Source organism: Cervus canadensis, chromosome 30, assembly GCF_019320065.1.
Source record: "Cervus canadensis isolate Bull #8, Minnesota chromosome 30, ASM1932006v1, whole genome shotgun sequence".
Taxonomy (NCBI): Eukaryota; Metazoa; Chordata; class Mammalia; order Artiodactyla; family Cervidae; genus Cervus; species Cervus canadensis.
The window spans coordinates 10260857-10278533 of record NC_057415.1 but is presented as its reverse complement, the minus strand read 5'-3'; the positions used below and the strand labels follow the sequence as shown (position 1 = coordinate 10278533).

Genomic DNA, 17677 nt, shown 5'->3' with positions numbered 1-17677 from the left:
AACAAAGGTCCATCTAGTCAAAGCTATGATTTTTCCAGTAGTCATGTATGGGTGTGAGAGTTGGAATATAAAGAAATCTGAGTGCTGAAGAATTGATGCTTTTGAACTGTGGTATTGGAGAAGACTCTTGAGAGTCCCTTAGACTGCAAGGAGATCCAACCAGTCCATCCTGAAGGCAATCAGTCCTGAATATTCATTGGAAGTACTGATACTGAAGCTGAAACTCCAATATTTTGGCCACCTGCTGTGAAGAGCTGACTCATTGGAAAAGACCCTGATGCTGGGAAGGATTGAAGGCAGGAGGAGAAGGGGACGACAGAGGATGAGATGGTTGGATGGCATCACTGACTCAATGGACATGAGTTTGAGTAGGCTCTTTGGGAGTTCGTGATGGGCAGGGAAGCCTGGCATACTGCAGTCCATGTGGTCACAAAGAGTCGGACATGACTGAGTGACTGAACTGAACTGAACTGATCCTGTACTCCAGAGTAGATTGCTTGAAAAAGATCTCTTTATGGTTCTTAGTAAGACTTTATTTTCTCTCATTGTGTCACACTCAATGATCCTCTTTTAAATATTTGGTTAAGATAGCTAATGTGGGTGTAACTCTTGAGTTCCTCTTAACAATATTGTGACTGTCTGTCATGTAATTCTGCCCAGCCCAGGAGCCAGGTCGTATGGGAGTGACTGGCATTTACTGTTGCCCACTGTCAGTGGTAGGATAACCTTTGCTTCTTTGGGTAGCCATCAGTCATTTGGTTCACATATTTGTTTAATATTTAGAGACAGGATGAAAAAAGTATGGGAAAATAATAAACATTACAGTAATACATTACTATTACAATAACACAATAACTACAAAAGTGTTAATATGTGGAGACAATAAATGAATAATATGCTATTTTTGCTAGTTACCCCACCATATGTAGCCCACTAGAGCAGTGATGTCCAATCAAAGTCTAACATGAACCACATATTTAATTTAAAACTTCCTGGTAGCCACATTAAAAAATAAAAAGAGATGAAATTAATTTTAACCATATATTTTATTTAACCTAATGTGAAATAGTTACCTCAGAGGCTCAAGTGGTAAAGAATCCTCCTGCAATGTAGGAGATGCAGGAGATGCGGGTTTGATTCCTGGGATGGGAAGATCCCCTAGAGGAAGGCGTGGCAACCCTCTCCAGTATTGTTGCTTGGAGAATCCCATGGACAGAGGAGCCTGGCAGGCTACAGTCCACGGGTTGCAAAGAGTCGGACATAACTGAAGTGACTGAGTATGCACATACGAAATATTTTCGTTTCAGTACATAATCAATATTAAATATTAATGAGGTTTTATATTCTCTTTCTTTGTAGCAACTCTTGGAAATCCTATGTGTATTTTACATCTCCAGTAGCGTGCCAAAGTTTCATCAGAAATACCCGATCTGTATTTAGTGTTTATAGAATTTACAGTTGAAAAGATAGATTCACATGCTCAGGTTGTTCCATAAATACTTAAAATTTTTTTCTAGTAACCGAATCAGACACCCATTTTAAAATTAAAATTAAATGAAATATTTAGTTTCTCAGTCTCACTAGTCACATTTCAAGTGCTCAATACAGCGCAGAGCTAGAATTTATTCATAAATTTTTACAATAGATTTTTTTTTCTCCTTGATTCCGAAAATCTGTCAGTGTGATTTTGAGAGTATAATAAAGGTTAGACATATTCTTACTCTTGAGTAGATTAGAAACTAATAAAGCAGATGTAATGTATTGTTTTGGGTTAAATTAGTTTTCTGAGTGAGTCTTATAGCTGTTTTGACAAATCTCATTCGAAGAAGTCAGATTTAAGATCTGAAATTTAAGGTAAATAAACTCTGGGTGATATTAAAAAAATTTTTTTAAAAAATTCTATATTGGAGTACAGTTGATTAACAATGTTATCTTAATTTCAGGCATACAGCAGAGTGATTCAGTTATACATATACATATATCTATTCTTTTTAATTTTTTTCCCCATTTAGTTTATTACAGAATATTGAACAGAGTTCCCTGTGCTATATAGTGGGTTCTTGTTGGTTATTCATTTAAAATGTAGCAGCATGTACATGTCAGTCCCAAACTCCCTAATTATCCCTTCCCCCAACTCTTCCCCCTCTAGAGGGAGAATAAGTTCATTCTTTAAGTCTCTGAGTCTGTTTCTGTTTTGTAAATTTTGATATATTTTTCTATATATACTCAAGCTCAGGTCAAGAGATCCAAGTAGCTCTTAGCCTAAAAAGTGATATCTAGCTTTCTAGTTTTTAGAGAAGAAGATGATACATCTGGGGATAAAAGAAAGATCTTTTCACAGATAATCAAACTGAACTTCAAAAAACACGGAAGATATAAATTCATGGTTTAAATGAATCTCAAGAATTAGCTAACAAGGGGATGGCTAATTTAACTACTAGTATAGTAAACTAGTAGAATTGAACCAAGCAGGACCCTATGGGGCCTTCTCCAGGGACAGACCCACTTCTCAAATCTGTGCTCCCCTTGCCTCTTGTTTGAAAAAAAAAAAAAAAAAGCTTTGGCTTCCTGGGCCTTTCCTGAGTTCTGAAGAGCAAGAGGAGTGAGAAAATGCAGAGATAAAGAAAAACAGTCAAGCAAGACAAAATAATAATAGCTTAGCCATAAAACTAAGTCAGGGACCTTTAGTTCTTCCTCGGGGACTGTAGAGAATATCCTGAGCCATAGCCTTGAGTTGTTCTGCAGATACTAAAACCCTACCAGCTGGAAGAAGTTAACTGCATGCTAACCACTGGCATGTAGACCTCAGACCAGTTGTAACCAGGTTGATGACTGAGATTCTAGAAACATCACCCTGTTAACCTCCCCATCAACCAATTGGAGGATCATGCAAGAGCTGATGACAGATCCTGTGACCCTCTCCCTCATGCTGTTTTTGAAAACCTTTCCCTGAAAGCCATGGGAAGTTCAGGTCTTTTGAACATCAGCTGCCTGTTCTCCTTGCCTGGCTCCACCACTGGGCACCTTGCAATAATCATCGTACTTTCCTTTGAAACAACCCAGTGTCAGTCAATTGGCTTTGCTATGTGTCAGGTGAGTGGACCCAAGTTTTGTTTAGTAAGAGAATTTGAAATGGAGCACACCTATTTTGAGTATAGATTTTATTACAGACTTTCGACACCTCCCACATCATGTAGGAGACTATTGATATTGTCTGCTGCACCAGAGATGAGAGTTACCAGAAGAGGCTGTTGGAGGAAGGTCACAGTTACTGTTTCCCACTGTTTCCACGGCTGCTGGAAAGTTCTAAGAACCCAGAGGAAAGGGTCTTAGGGCCTCCTGTCTCCCTGCTGATTTCTTGTTATCTTGAACCAAGTCCTGGGGCTTGAGCTTTTCATAGAAAATAGAATTAATTCTTCCCCTTACACTCACAAACCACCAAGAATTCACCAGGGATCCTTGAAATAGTCGTTAATAATGTACAGGCATCCTGACCGGCACTTTTATCTGTTAAAATGAGGGGCAGAGCAGGGACCAGATCTGATTTGAGTGCTATTTTGTGGGATGGATCCTGTGGACGAGTCATTTTCAGGAAAGAAATGGCTGTCTTGTCTCACCTCATCTCTGCCACTTCACTCTCGCACCTGGTTAAACCTTCAACCTGATTGCACAGCCCATTCTGTAAGAAGCTAGCATGGGTGCCTCCAAGAAAAGTCAGCGTGCCTATCAGTCACCCGCTCTCTCTAGCTGGCAGCTGCCTTCATGCCACGGTGGTTCTGTCTCCCTGCAGGGTTTCAGAGACAATCACCGGGGAAGTAGTTATTGTTCCCTGTTCAAATAGAGACACAGCAGGGATCCTCAGTATTCACATGTGTGCGTGTGTATGGGTGCACTGGGGCAGTGGAACATTTCCTTCTAATGCTCATAAAAGAAGTTCAAAAGCTATCTTTTCTGAAAAACATGTGCATATTCTGGGAATATGGAAACCTACTAAGAACAATATAGCCTCTCTTAATCCTCCCTCAAGATAATCACTGAGGTAGCCTGTCTTAGCAGTGTTTTAAAACAGTCCTTTACAAAGATTTCCAATGACTTTGTTTAAAAGGATAGGGTGCATTTTTTTCCATCATAAAAACTGCAAACAAATGGCTTACGGCATATAGCATGTGTGCTCTAGAGTTGAGGATAATTTTGCAGAGGACTACTTATGCCTCTGGGCTTCTGTACAAACCATATTTTGTGTGTAAAATGTTAGTCGCTCAGTTGTATTCTGACTCTTTGCAACCCCATGGACTGTAGCGCGCCAGGCTTCTCTGTCCAAAGAATTCTCCAGGCAACAATATTGGAGTGGGTAGCATTCCCTTTTCCAGGGAATCCTCCTGACCCAGGGATCAAACCCAGGTCTGCTGCATTGCAGGCAGATTCTTTACCATCTGAGCCACCAGGAAAGCCATACTTCAGTGTGGGTACTTATTAAATGGGCATTCATTAAAGTCTCATTTCTTATACTTTATCCCTGTAGGGAGATCTTGCTCCCTGCTCCTCCAATTCAAAATAGTGTCTTTTTTATACCACTTCCACTTTGAATTATCTTGCCAGTGCAAAAGCATTCACATGTCCCGGTTACTGGCTCTGGTGCTTGAGTTCCAGTGTGGTATTTTTCTAGAGATGCAGTTTCCTAATAACTTTGTTTCTTCTGCCCAGGAAGATAGGCAGGCAAGTCTCTGCAGCAGCAGCCATGGCCGATCAACATCCAGCCCAGTGGCCACTGAGACCCTGGGTCTACCATGTCCCCAGGGTCTCAGCCCTCCCCTCCCTCTTCCGAGGGAGCAGAGGGTCTTTCTTCCGGGCTACCACATGCAAACCCTGCTGTTCTGAAGAGGAGGAGGGAGAAGGCTGATGAGATGCATTTTGCCCATAACTGCCTTTTGGGCAATGGTTTTAGAAGAAAACACGAAAAACAAATGCAGAAACTGAGAGTGACAGTTGGGATCTCATTAGCGTAGTGGCTGTCACAATATATCCAGCAAAGAGGCAGTGGGCATGCGGCTGACTGTGTCTTAGGAGCCGAAATAGCATGTGTGTGTATTCGCATGTGTGCATGTGTATGCATGTGTATGTGGTTTTGTGTGTGTGTGCGTGCATGCATCTGTGTGCCTGGGGGTGGCTCAGGCTTTGCTATGTAATTACTTGCTTCAGCTTTTTGAAAAAAATTGTCAGTTGCATTGCATCAGGCTTGGTTATTTTTTCTTTATGGGTGCATCTGTGAATATCTTTAAATTTCAGCTTAGGCTGTTTAGAAGGGCATTCACTGTGAAGAATAAGCCTACTACGGCTTTGCTTTTGTTTTTTAACTTGTGGCTTGAAATACATACAGCAGATGCCTCAAGTACAGTATCTTAAGCCAATAGCCTAGATCAAGGTGAGGGTATTTTAGTTGAACCCTAGATCAACTTCAGAGGGTATTCTGAACTCGGGAGGGTACAGGTCCTGACTTGGTCATTTTAAGAATAAATTATTTCTAAAGAAAAAAGAATAAATTATTTCTAGTCGCAGTGAACCACTGCTGTCCTTCCCTGCCAGTCCAGTTCCCAATTCCTGAATCTTCCTATAAAGCTGTTGGATGAAGCCTTTCACTTGGTTGTGACTTCCAACCAACCAGAGTGATTCTAGTGCTGAGATATGTCTGCACCTGTTTTCACTTCAGATGAAGCTGAGGCTGGTAAACAGTGCACAGTGTTTTGGAGATCAGGGGGGTGCAAATGGGGGGATCTTGTTGCCTGAAGATTTCTGGAGTGGGAGCCAGCGTTCTGCATTCTGGAGTCAGCTCTGTTGTGCTGGCAAGGATCCTCACTGTGTTTGGGCTTGATGTCTGAAGTCCTACTCTACAATTTGATGGCAGTATGATTCCAGTGGAAATATGGCCTTTCATGTAAAAAGGATAAGCCCCATAACCCTAGAATTCAGCCAGGAAACTTCCATGATCCGGGGATGTGACCAGATGTCCCTCTTCTAAAAGACAGTTTACAGCTGTTCACTGGCCTCATTCTGTCTTCCTGGAGGCAGTGGCCAGGCCTCTCAACAGGCTGAATGGAAGTTTGTAAAGCCATGCACTGGTTGTGTGTTTGTCTTTTCATTTTTTAATTTTTAAAATATTTGGCTAGGTTTTCAAAAGCTCAAAATGTGGCTAATAATATTCCTTTTTCCAAGGGCCTGTGGCTGGTTGGAGACTCATCCCGGTTGGGTGTGCTGCCTTGCTGTTCCCTGTCGTTAAATATCTTGAATACGGCCAGTAGCCCCTGAGAACATCTGATGAGACCCCGAGCATATCCCCTCAGGAGATGCAGTCCCCCCCCCCCCCCCCCCCCCCCCCGCCCCGATTTCCCTACTGTCAGCAGCGGTTCAGAAAGCCTTCCGCTTGTGAACACAATCATGTTTCAGACGAGTAAGACCCCCAAAGCTTGTTTGGCTACATCATTGCTGTGAGCTGAGCAGGTTGCAGGAGACCCAGGAGTCTCTAAGGAAGGCTGGGTCTGCTTTCTGGATGTTTTCTGCCTTTGCTTCTCCCAGCTGTACCAGTGGAGCTACCAGAAATCCCAAGAACAAACTGCTGGTCACTGCAGCCAAGACCGTTGGGGATTTGTGGAGACCTGGTGCTTTCAAGGTTTGGATAGCCTAAGTCAACTGAGCCAAAGCAAAGGAGAAGCTTGAAAATCAGATCCCATTTCAAGAACTTTTTTTTTTTTTTTTTAAACCTCCAAGGAAAGGCTTTTTTTCCCCTAAGGAAAGGATTGGAAAGTGGCTCATGTGCTTTAATTTACCTGGGTAACTGTTTCTATTGTGAGGTTCAGTGGAGCTTTGGAGTCTGAGCTGATGCTGACTTGCTGTTTGCACTGGCCACCCTCAAAGGCTAAGGAGCCACCTCCTTTTCTTCCCTCCCTTCTCAAGGCTGCCATGTGCCTGGCGCCACCTGAGGACTTAGGGCTGCTCTTCTGGGATTGGCTCTGCTGCTGGGGAATGTACGGTAATGTTTGTGGACATGCTGTATGTGGCAGGGTCTGGGATGGGCGGGATGAACTGTTGCCCTTCTATGACAGGCCTGGGCCTCTGCCTGCTGCTTGCTCTGATTCCTGGACAGGGGTCACAAACTCAGATGCCTACAGGACCAGGCAGGTAGCATAAATTGCAAATTGGGTTGGGGCAAGACAGTAGGGAGTAGGAGGAGACTGTGGCAGAGATGGGCATGTCTCTCATCAGATGATGATGTTTATTTTTAGGTATGTGATATAATATCTCCTGGAGAAGTGTAGTGGGGGCATACCTGTAGGAAGACTAGAGAGGTATGAAGGCTGTAGGGGAAGTAACATTGAAACTTATTCAATAACCAATTTTTCAGTATTCAAACTTAAAAAAAAAACCCACTCACATCTGCAGGTATTTAATGGTCATAGAAACCCTGTGAAAGAGGTCTCTTATATCCAGTTTTTAACTGAAGAAACGTGGGCACAGTGATGAGAAGCCATTGGTTTGGGGTTACTCGGGCAGGACAGAGTAGCGTTAGGACTTGACACCCTGACTTCCATCTTCCGGTCCAGAGGCTCTTGCCCTGCCCCGGCGCTGCTGGGTTGGTGGCCTCTGTGGTTCTCTGGTTTCCTCCATCACTGGTGATTGTCCTTTGCTCTCCCTGGGGTCTGTCTGCCTCCTCTGGACTGACTGTCTGACTTCCTGATCCAGGCTGTCATCCACACTGCCTGCTGATGCTGATGGCAGATCCCGTCTGCTCCCGTGGTGGGTCTCACCTCAGCCATCATGATGCCCTGGGCCTGTAGCTGGTATTCATCCAGCCTGGCCTGGTCCTACAGTCTCATTGCTGGTCGGGGCTCCTTGGGTTTGGATCCCTCTCTGCTTGGTGTGGGTGTTAGCTCAGCCTGGGTGTGGATCTCAGCCCATAGACCATGACTTCAGGCCCACCAGGCCCACCCTGGAGGAGAGGGACTCTCATTTCATTAGAACAGTGATCTGCCAGCTCTGGGGAGGGCTGTGTGTGTGGAGAAGGGGCAGTTCACTGTTCAGGGTTGTATTTTCCTTCTCTTTTGCATATTCTTGATTATAAATAAATGAGAACATTTGGAATCCAGTAAATTTAACATGTCCTCCTCAAGTGCCCCAGAAATGCTTTCCTGTACAAGGGGTAGATACAGAATAATTGGTGGAAAGTACAAGAAAAGGACTTCTCTTGTAAAGTAATTAGCCTCCAACTAATAAAAATAAATGAAAAAAAAAAAAAAGAAAAGGACTTTTCTACTTGGCATGTGTTTTCTGGGGTGTGGATGTCAGCTGCAGCAGACAGAGATTTTTATTTTCAAGCATGGGTTTTCGTTTCACTCAGAAATCTGTATTTCAGGTTACCTAAGAGTGGAGCCATTGGACTTCTGGCAGGGGTGGGGGGATGGATCACATAAGCGCAGATTTCACACCCTGGGGCCTCCTGTTCCAGGGTTCCCGCTGTCTGTTCCACGGGCACCTCAGGGTTACATTTTCTGCTGGAAGCGACCTGTACTCTTATCTCCCCTCTGTTGCAAATGAGTTGTGTGCCCCTGGACAAGTTACTAACCTCTCTGAGCCACAGTTCTCGTATTTACACCATAAGGAGAAGAATGAAAACTTACAGGGTTGTTTTGAAAATTGTTGTTGTTTAGGCGCCAAGTTGTGTCTGACTGTTTTGTGACCCCGTGAACTGTGGCCCACCAGGTCTCTCTGTCCATGGGATTTCCCAGACAAGAAAACTGGAGTGAGTGTCATTTCCTACTCCAGGGAATCTTCCCGACCCAGGGATCAAACCCGTGTCTCCCGTATTGCAGGTGGTCTCTGCCATTGTGGGCAGATTCTTCACCCGCTGAGCTACCAGGGAAGCCCGTTTTGAAGATTAGATGAGATTAAATCTATAAAGCATCCCTTGTCAATCCTGTCATGCTCTTAAGCACAAGTTACTGTAATCACCAAGGTCTTCAGACTTTCAGGGTTGTGTTTGGATGTTTGTACCAAGTCATGAGATAGGTGAGTGACTCTTAGCTCCGTCTACTCCCTCTCTCACTTATCAAGAAGTCCTGTAATCTGTGAGCTTGCTTGCCCCAGAAAAGTAATTCCCCCACCATGCAAGTGTTCCTGATCCCCAGACATTCCTCATATCTTTCATCAAGTTCAATCATCCTTCTTCCATTTTTCTCTTTTACTAAATCCACACCTGTGCTGAGTTATGTATGATTAGACAGGATCAGAATAAAGTTTTTTTGCAAGGATAAATAGGGAGAAATCCTTCCCAGGTATATTTACTTTCTTACCCAAGAATAGAAAAAGTAGTTTTGCTAAATGAATGGATTTCAAATGGTGAAGCAACATAAGTCTGAGACAAGGTTGCAGTGGAAAAAGGGGAGGCTCTCCTTCTGATGCCCCTGGGGGCCTGCCCTCTTTTACACTATTGGTGTGGTGTCATGTTAATTTATTTCAGATATATTTTATGTAGGATTGGAGTTAGCTAACAAGTGATACTAGAATAAAAATATTAAATAATGGTTTAATGGGAACAGAGTTTCAGTTTCGGAAGGTGAAAAACTCAGGAGATGGATGATGGTGAGATTTGCACAACCATGTGAATGTACTTCGTGCTGCTGAACTGTGCAGCTAAATATGGTAAAAATAGCATGTTTTATATTATGTGGCTTTTACCACAGTAAAAAAAAAACAAATGAATAGTCAGGATAAATGGAATGTCAAGACCATGCAGAGAAGCTGAATGCAAGTTTGTGGGCAGTGTGATTGTGCAGTTGCTGTGGGCAGGCCATGTGTTTTGGTTGTGAGCTTCCTGGAAGGCAGGTTGAAAAGGAAATAGCAATCTAGTCATGAGAGAAAAAAATCATCAGTTCCTATGGGAGGCAAACATTTCTCAGTGCTTAACTCCACTCTGGGGCTGCACACATAACAGGAATTATAGTCAGCAGTGGCCTCTACAACATCACAGCAAACTCAGAAGTGGCCTTCTAATCTCCCATTTCTTGGCCTATGACTTCCAGAATCTGGTGTTAATGGGAGCCTGCCACCTTGGGTAAACGTGGTCCAAAGACACAGCTTTTTATGGCTGTCTTGACTTTGGTTTGGGATGATGAGAACAGACTTCACTCATGAGCCAAAAGACACATGTGTTTTGAAGGAAACCCCAAAGATAGTCCACAGTGCTTCCTATTGTGCCTGGGAAGATGTGAGGAGGACAGGCTGTATCTTGTTCTCAGCTTGAATTTTCCCAGGCAGCCAGGAGCCTTGACTGGGAGAATCATCATTGAATGAGTGACATGGAGGCTAAGCTAGACCTAAGCTTGCCTCTATGTGTGAAAATGGTCACTTTGGGAAGGGTAGGGGGAAGGTCGTTGATTTGTCAGGAGGAGCGTTGAAGAACCTGACTCACTGACGGAGGTCCAGCCCCCTCTGTCACGAGAACAGGTCCGATGGCCTTGCTCGTAGGTCCCCCCACATCTCTCTGGAGTAAACGCTTGTTCTCTCAGATCCACTGGTTAACACAGCCTGTTCACAGTGTTAAAGGGACATGAGGCTAATCAGCTTTTTGCAGACTAGATTCTTCCCTGTGCATTCATTGTAGCATGTGAACATTCTTTTAGGTAAATAAAAACAAAAATATATTTTTAGTGACTGAAATACCCTTGTTTATTTTGGAAACAGTAAGTGCAAATGTTAAAAAAGATTGAAAAGAGCCCAGTAATTTTCTTCTATGGCTTTGAAAACAACTTGATTTTTTCCTGCTTCTACCAAAAAATGCACTCATTAGACATAAAAAAACTTACAAGATATTAAGTTTTGATTAATCTCAAATCTCTTGATTCCACCACCTAGAGATAATCATTGTTAACATTTCCTTCTATTTTTCTCTCTTTATATATACATGTCCAAAGCCATTTATATTTTTATGTTGATATCTACATCTTCTTAGCTCAATGGGAAGATTAGTATAAACATTGTCATGTTTCAGAAGTCTTTTTAAGACTACTGAAGATTGCTGTTTCAGAAGTAATATTCCAGATAAACTGTTTGGAAAAAAGGTGGAAAGGTAAAAAGGAGCTGGTGGGTAGAATGAGTTGCATAGAAGAAGGGAAAATGAGGGAAAGGGAACTAACACTGACCAAGTGTCCACTGTGGGTAGGGGCAATGCTGTGACTTCTGTTACCCTGAGAGCAGGTTTATGGAGTCATTGTCCTCCAGAATAAGAGTTCAGGTTTAGGAGCCAAACGGGTTTGAATTTGCATCTTGACTCTACTTTCTGCTAGTTTAGAGCCTCATTTTTTTTTTTTTTTAATATTTGTAAGATCCATATAACTCCTTCCTTCAGTTGGTTATTGTAAGGATTTAAAAGTAAAATGCACAGGAATTACTTATGCCTGGCATATAGCAGGCGCTCACAAGTGGTAGCTCTTAAATTAGCATTATTCTAAATATGAGTAAACTGAGTCTAAGAGAGGGTCATGTGCCTCAGGTCACACAGCTATTAAGTGATAAAGATGGGATTGGAACTCAAGTCGGCCTGGCTTTTGTTGCTGTTTAGTTGCTAAGTCATGTCTGACTCTCTTCTGACCCCGTGGACTGTGGCCAGCCAGGCTCCTCTGTCCGTGGGGTTTCCCAGGCAAGAATACTGGACTGGTTTGCCATTCCTTCTCCTGGGGATCTTCCTGATCCAGGGATCAAACTTGCCCTCCTTCTTCATCAGATGTCTGTAAGGAGTGATTGCCGGTGCTTGGTCGTTCATATTGGCCTTTTCTGGTAACTCCAAGGAAAGTGAAGCACTCTGCTCTCTGTTTGGATGTAAAGCTCCTCTCCTGTAGTGGCAACTATAGCTGATGGCATCTGCAGATAACAAAGGAGGAAGGGTTAATGTGTGTTTGTTTTTCCCCAGGAAAATGGGAATGAATTTCATGCTTGGGATGCTGACTACTATTTAGCAATAAAGCTTTTTCCCCCCTACTGGATTAGGAAACAGATGTTTTCTGGTCCATTGAGGAATTTTAAAGGCTGGAAATACTTAAGACTTATTTTTCAGGGCTGTTGACCTCGATTCTTGGATTATGATCATTCTGGCTGGGGCCCAGCACTCTAGAGCTTTCAATCTGCAGAAACCCTGTTGTGTATTTATCCTAATCTGTTCGGTGTGACCTTTTAAATCTGTAATTCATGGAAGCATAGTTCAGAATTAGGAACTGAGATTATTTATTTTTGCTTCTTTTAAGTTCTGAATAACTAATGTATGAGGGTCCTTGCCTGGTGAACTGCCTAGGGATCCATCTTTACCCAGTTCAGTTGGAATCTTTGACTTCTCTGGCATTCCCACTTTCCTTTTGAATGCAGCATTTTGAAATAACAAAAGCAGAATCACATTAGCTGTAAATCATTGAGGTTCTTTTCTTTTTTTGCTTCGAATGGTTTCTTTTTTTAATTAATTAATTCTAATTGGAGGATAGTTGCTTTATAATATTGTGATGGTTTTTGCCATATGGCAACATGAATCAACCATAGGTATACATATGCCCCCCAATCCTGAACCCCACTCCAACCTCCCTCCCCACTCTGTCCCTCTAGGCTGTCCCAGAGCATCTGCTTCATGCGTCGAACTTGTACCAGTCATCATATGTTTTACATATGGTCATGTGTATGTTTCAATGCTACTCTCTCAAATCATCCCATCCTCTCCTTCTCCCATTGGGCATGTACCCCCAAGGAAACCAGAATTGAAAGAGACACATGTACCCCAATGTTCACTGTAGCACTATTTACAATAGCTAGGACATGGAAGCATCCTAGATGTCCATCAGCAGACAAATGGATAAGGAAGTTGTGGTGCATATACACAATGGAATATTACTCAGCTATGAAAAGGAACACATTTGAGTCAGATCTAATGAAGTGGATGAACCTAGAGTCTGTTATGCAGAGTGAAGTAAGTCAGAAAGAGAAAGACAAATACAGTATATTAATGCATATAAATGAAATCTAGAAAGATGGTACTGATGAGCCTACATGCAGGACAACAATGGCAAGGCAGACACAAAGAACAGATTTTTGGAACCATTGAGTTTTATTCTCTCAGTATGCCATAGGTTTTGCTGCAGTAACAAAAACACTCCCAAATCTCAGTGGCTTCATATAACATTTCTTTTCTTGCTCATACTATTTCCTTCTATGGGGGATTTCTGTTCACCATGGTCATACAGTGACCCAGGAAGACAGAGGCTTCATCTGGGAAGCTTCTATGCTCACCATAGTAGTGGGAAGGGAGTGTGTGAAGGGAGTGAATATCCACTGGCTCTTTAGGTTTCATTGGCCAGTGCAAGTCATGTACAGGCCAAGATCCACTTCAAGTGGAGCTGGAAAGTATTGTATAGTTCTGCTGTGTGCCTGAAAGGACAGCAGAACCAGAATACATGAGAACCTCCTGGGTGACTGTTGCACCTCCTCGGTACCAGACTGTGTTAGGTGCCTCACATATGTCATCTGTAATCTTAACTCTAATTTCTGCAAAGTACAGGTCCTAGTTCTAGAAAACAGACTCAGAGAGATAAGGTGAGTTGCCCATGGGCACACAGGGTTGGTATTGAAATCCAGTCTATCTGATACTAAAATTAATGCTCTTCTGAGATAGTGAAGGACAGGGAAGCCTGGTGTGCTGCAGTCCATGGGGTTGCAAAGAGTCGGCCATGACTTAGTGACTGAACAGCACCAACATCTGGCCCCATGAGCTTCCTCTTAGTTTATACATGCTACTGCTTATGTTACCTTTGTTAACTTTGATATAACTAATTGTTATACTCGTTGATATATATTCATGTTGATGTATAACTTTGATATAACTAGTTGTTATATGACTGAACAATTTCTGTTGGTTTCTCACTGACTACAAAGTAAAGGTCAAACACTTCAGCCAGGCACACATAGCTCTTCATGATACTAATGAAGTATACTAATTCATTATACTAATACCTCCACATACTGATCAAATATTTATAATATGGCTGAGGCAGTGCCCAGAGGCAGATGCCACTCCCAGTGACACACAGGATGCATAGAACAAGGACAGTTGTTTCCGTCTTTCTTTCTTCTTTCCTTTTTTAATTTAATTCTTCCTTTCCCTTTTAAGTTTTTGACTGTGCTGGGTTTTGGCTGCCACGTGTGGGCTTTCTCTAGTTGCGACAAGTAGGGGCCACTCTATTTGCAGTGCACGGGCTTTTCATTGCAGTGGCTTCTCTTCTTGTGGAGCATGGATTCTAGAGTAAGAGGGCTTCAAAAATTGCAACACATGGGCTCAGTAGTGGTGGCACATGTGCTTAGCTGCCCCGTGGCATGTGGGATCTTCCTGGACCGTGGATCAAACCCATGTCCCCTGCGTTGGCAGGCAGATTCTTTACCACTGGGCTACCATGGAAGTCCCAGGAAGACTGTTTCTAAGTCTCGTCCCTAATGAGGTTGTTCGGCCAAATTTAGGTGCTGCGCTCTGGGTCAGGCCTGACTGTACCAGTCTGCATTTGCATGGAGGAAGCATTCACTCCCTTCAGAGACACATAGATTAGGCAGAGGGAAACCACCTGTGTCTCCTTTTCAGTGCCCATGTTCAAGACCCATTTAGGACATCTTCTGTAAGTAACAATCATGATTTCCCCCAAATAGACAGTGAGTGTTTATTTCAGGATTGTGACGAATGGAGTTCATAGGTTTTATCCCTTTGGGGTAGTCCTCTATGTGCTTAGTCACCCTATACTTGTGGCTTACTTTGGAAAATACATTTTCTTTCCTTAAAAAAAAAAAATCCAGTAAGGTGTTTTCCTTGAGTCAGATCTTTTCTTGGTATGCTTAATAGTAATTTAGCAGAAATTTTTAGCCTCGCGCCGGCACTTCCAGCCTCACTGGGAGTCTGCTTATAGCACCAGAGCAGCCAGTGTGTGGGAGGTGAGGCTGAGAGTAGAGACTAATTCTGCAAAAGTAAGTGTGTTCCCACGTGTGCCCTCACATGCCCTCTCTCTCATCCCTGGCTTCCTTTTATTCCACTCCCTTTTGGGCTCTTGAGGCAAATGTGGTTCAATGCTTCATTCATTTAACTTGACTCTACCACTTCCCATGACTTCCATGTTCTTCTAAAATGCTAAGTCTGACACAAACTTCATGCCCTAGAGCATAAAGGAGATAGAGTACTGAACTTCAAAAGATGTAAGGGTGTCTTGGCTCTGTTTTCTTTGCATTTTGTTCTGCTTCCATGGAAGACTCAGTTCTGTGCACCTTGCTTAAATGCTGAGTCTGAGCCTGGTCCAAGGATGGTGGGATTGGGAGGAAGGACTGCTTGGTGCTGACTGGAGAAGGAGTCGCTGTGAACTAGGTCAGAGGGGATGGGCCAGTGAAAATTGTGAGCTAGGCTTCATGTCATTTTGAAAATAACTTTCAAGCTCAGACTTCAGTGAGAAAGAACAGAGCAGGCATTTGTGAGCTTAGGCATTTGTGTCCAGGATAGGATAGGATAGGATAGGATAGGATAGGATAGGATAGGATAGGATAGGATAGGAAGATGGGTAGGCCAAATGATAAAGAAAGTCTCAATATATAGTTTTCAATAAGTTAAGATGAATAGGGTTTTCTGAGACACAACTGAGACATTTAATGTTACATAAAGTGATAAAACTACAATCTTTGGTTTAGTTCTTCTATGGGGCAGAAATCATTTGTAGCTTATCAGTCTTCCACAAGTTAACATCTAACTTTACAGTGTCTAGACTCTACAGAACAGTGACTATTAAGTTAAGCCAACTATCTTCCATAAAGCGTCAGTTGCTGTTATGTAGCTTTGTGAGACAGTGCTCTATTGCTTTTTGTGACCTCAGAGAAAGGATGCCTAGTCATATTTTTGCCTTATCTCCAAATTTCAGATAATATTTCTAGATAGTACCTATGGAGCTATTGAACAGTCTTCTGGTTTCTTGTTTGACATTAATTCTAAATGGTGAGCTATTTCAGGGGTGCCCATGGTTGGACACTGTCTCAGTTTGCTCCATCCATCTGTATTTCCAGTGTGATATGTTGTAACTATTTTAAAGGATGTCAATCTTTGGGGAAAACACCTGGATCTATATTCTTTCCGTGTCCAGTTCTCTTGTTTTGTTTTGTATGATTTAGAAATAAAAGTGTGTTTCTGTTGAGGTCCAAAGTAGAGTTATTCCTTGTGAAATAACTGGCTTCAGTCTAGATAAAATGGCTATTTTATCTTTAAGTTTATAGGCCACAAGTTTTCTTACTTTTAACTGAAAACTTTAAAATCATCTCTATTGCCTGAAGCAAGGTTTCCTTTGCTAATGGGTTGATCCCTTGTGCATGCACCGGAGCACAGCACACAGATATACATAAACAAATCTTATTAATTTAGACTTCACCAAAGAAAAATGTTTGATTAATTCAGACACGCTAGACTCTTATTTAGGAAAAAGCGAAATATTGTCCTTTGTAATGCCTTCTGTGCAGATGGTTTTATGTGTCAATTACTTTATTTAATTATGTTCCCAGAGCTATGATTTGACCCTGAAAGTGACAGAAAAACAAACGGTTTTACTAGATTTCCACATTTATTTCTTCTGGGACAACTTAATCTCAAGAAAGATGCTGTAGAGTCAGAGTCCATGATCAGAACTTCCTGAAGGGGGCCGAAGGGAATAGGAGCAGGGTAAGCTGAAGCCAGAGTGAAGCTAGGAGCCATGAATCAAAAACAAGACTCAACCCAACTCTTTGTCATCGACAAGATACCCTCTTCAAATATAAAGACACACACAGGTTAAAATTAAATGGATGGAGGAAGATATACCATGATAACACAAATCAGAAGAAAGTGGGAATAGCTCTATTAATTTCAGACAGCAGATTTCAGAGCAAGGAAAATGATGAGGGGTAGAGAGGGGCATTACATAATGATAAAGGGGTCAGTTCTCCAAGAAGATATAATAATCCTTAACATGTATTCACCTAACAATACAGCATCAAACCAGGTGAGGCAGAACTGACAGAACTGCAAGGAGAAATAGATGATCCACTGTCATAGTATCATGGTGTGTAATACAGTACACTCAGTCGTGTCTGACTCTTCGCAACCCCATGGACGGTAGCCCACCAGGCTCCTCTGTCCATGGGATTTTCCAGGCAAGAATACTGGAGTGGGTTGCCATTTCCTCCTCCAATAGTTGGAGACACCAATACCTCTCTCTCAAATGGAACTGTGGGTGAACAAAGTTGGTGTGGTTCAGGGCTGCGAGGGAGGCCTTGGTGCTCCAAGAATTCCCAGATGTGTGCATATTCAGGGTTCTCTTTTCCTACTAATTAGTTTTGGGGGATTTAACTTCTGTAGCAAGCCAGGTTCTAGGGATTTTCAAATGGTACAGCCCAGCCAGTTTTTCTATATTGTGGTTTGAAGTCCACATTAGGGTCACAGGGACAGGGGAGGTGTTAAAATATACATACTCATGTTTCCACCTCAGATTTGCCAAATCAGAATCTAGGGGTGCATGGGGGGATATCCATTTTCAACAAGCCCTCCAGGTGAGTCTCACACATTTGAAAAGGAACTTCCCGGGTGGTCCAGTCGTTTGGGAGTCTG

The 17677-nt window shown here is 42.5% G+C and overlaps 1 protein-coding gene across 3 annotated transcripts in view; it reads left to right on the top strand.

The window, feature by feature from the left end:
* FRMD3 (FERM domain containing 3) overlaps positions 1-17677 on the top strand; it is a 329394-nt gene that overhangs the window by 87403 nt on the left and 224314 nt on the right. Inside the window, exon 1 of one of the 3 annotated variants that reach the window (XM_043453218.1) lies at positions 7003-7024. The exons of the other annotated variants lie outside the window; for them this stretch is intronic. The gene's annotated coding sequence lies outside the window, so the exon portion shown is untranslated. Of the gene's footprint in view, positions 1-7002; positions 7025-17677 lie in introns of those variants that run through there. 3 annotated transcript variants of the gene reach the window in all.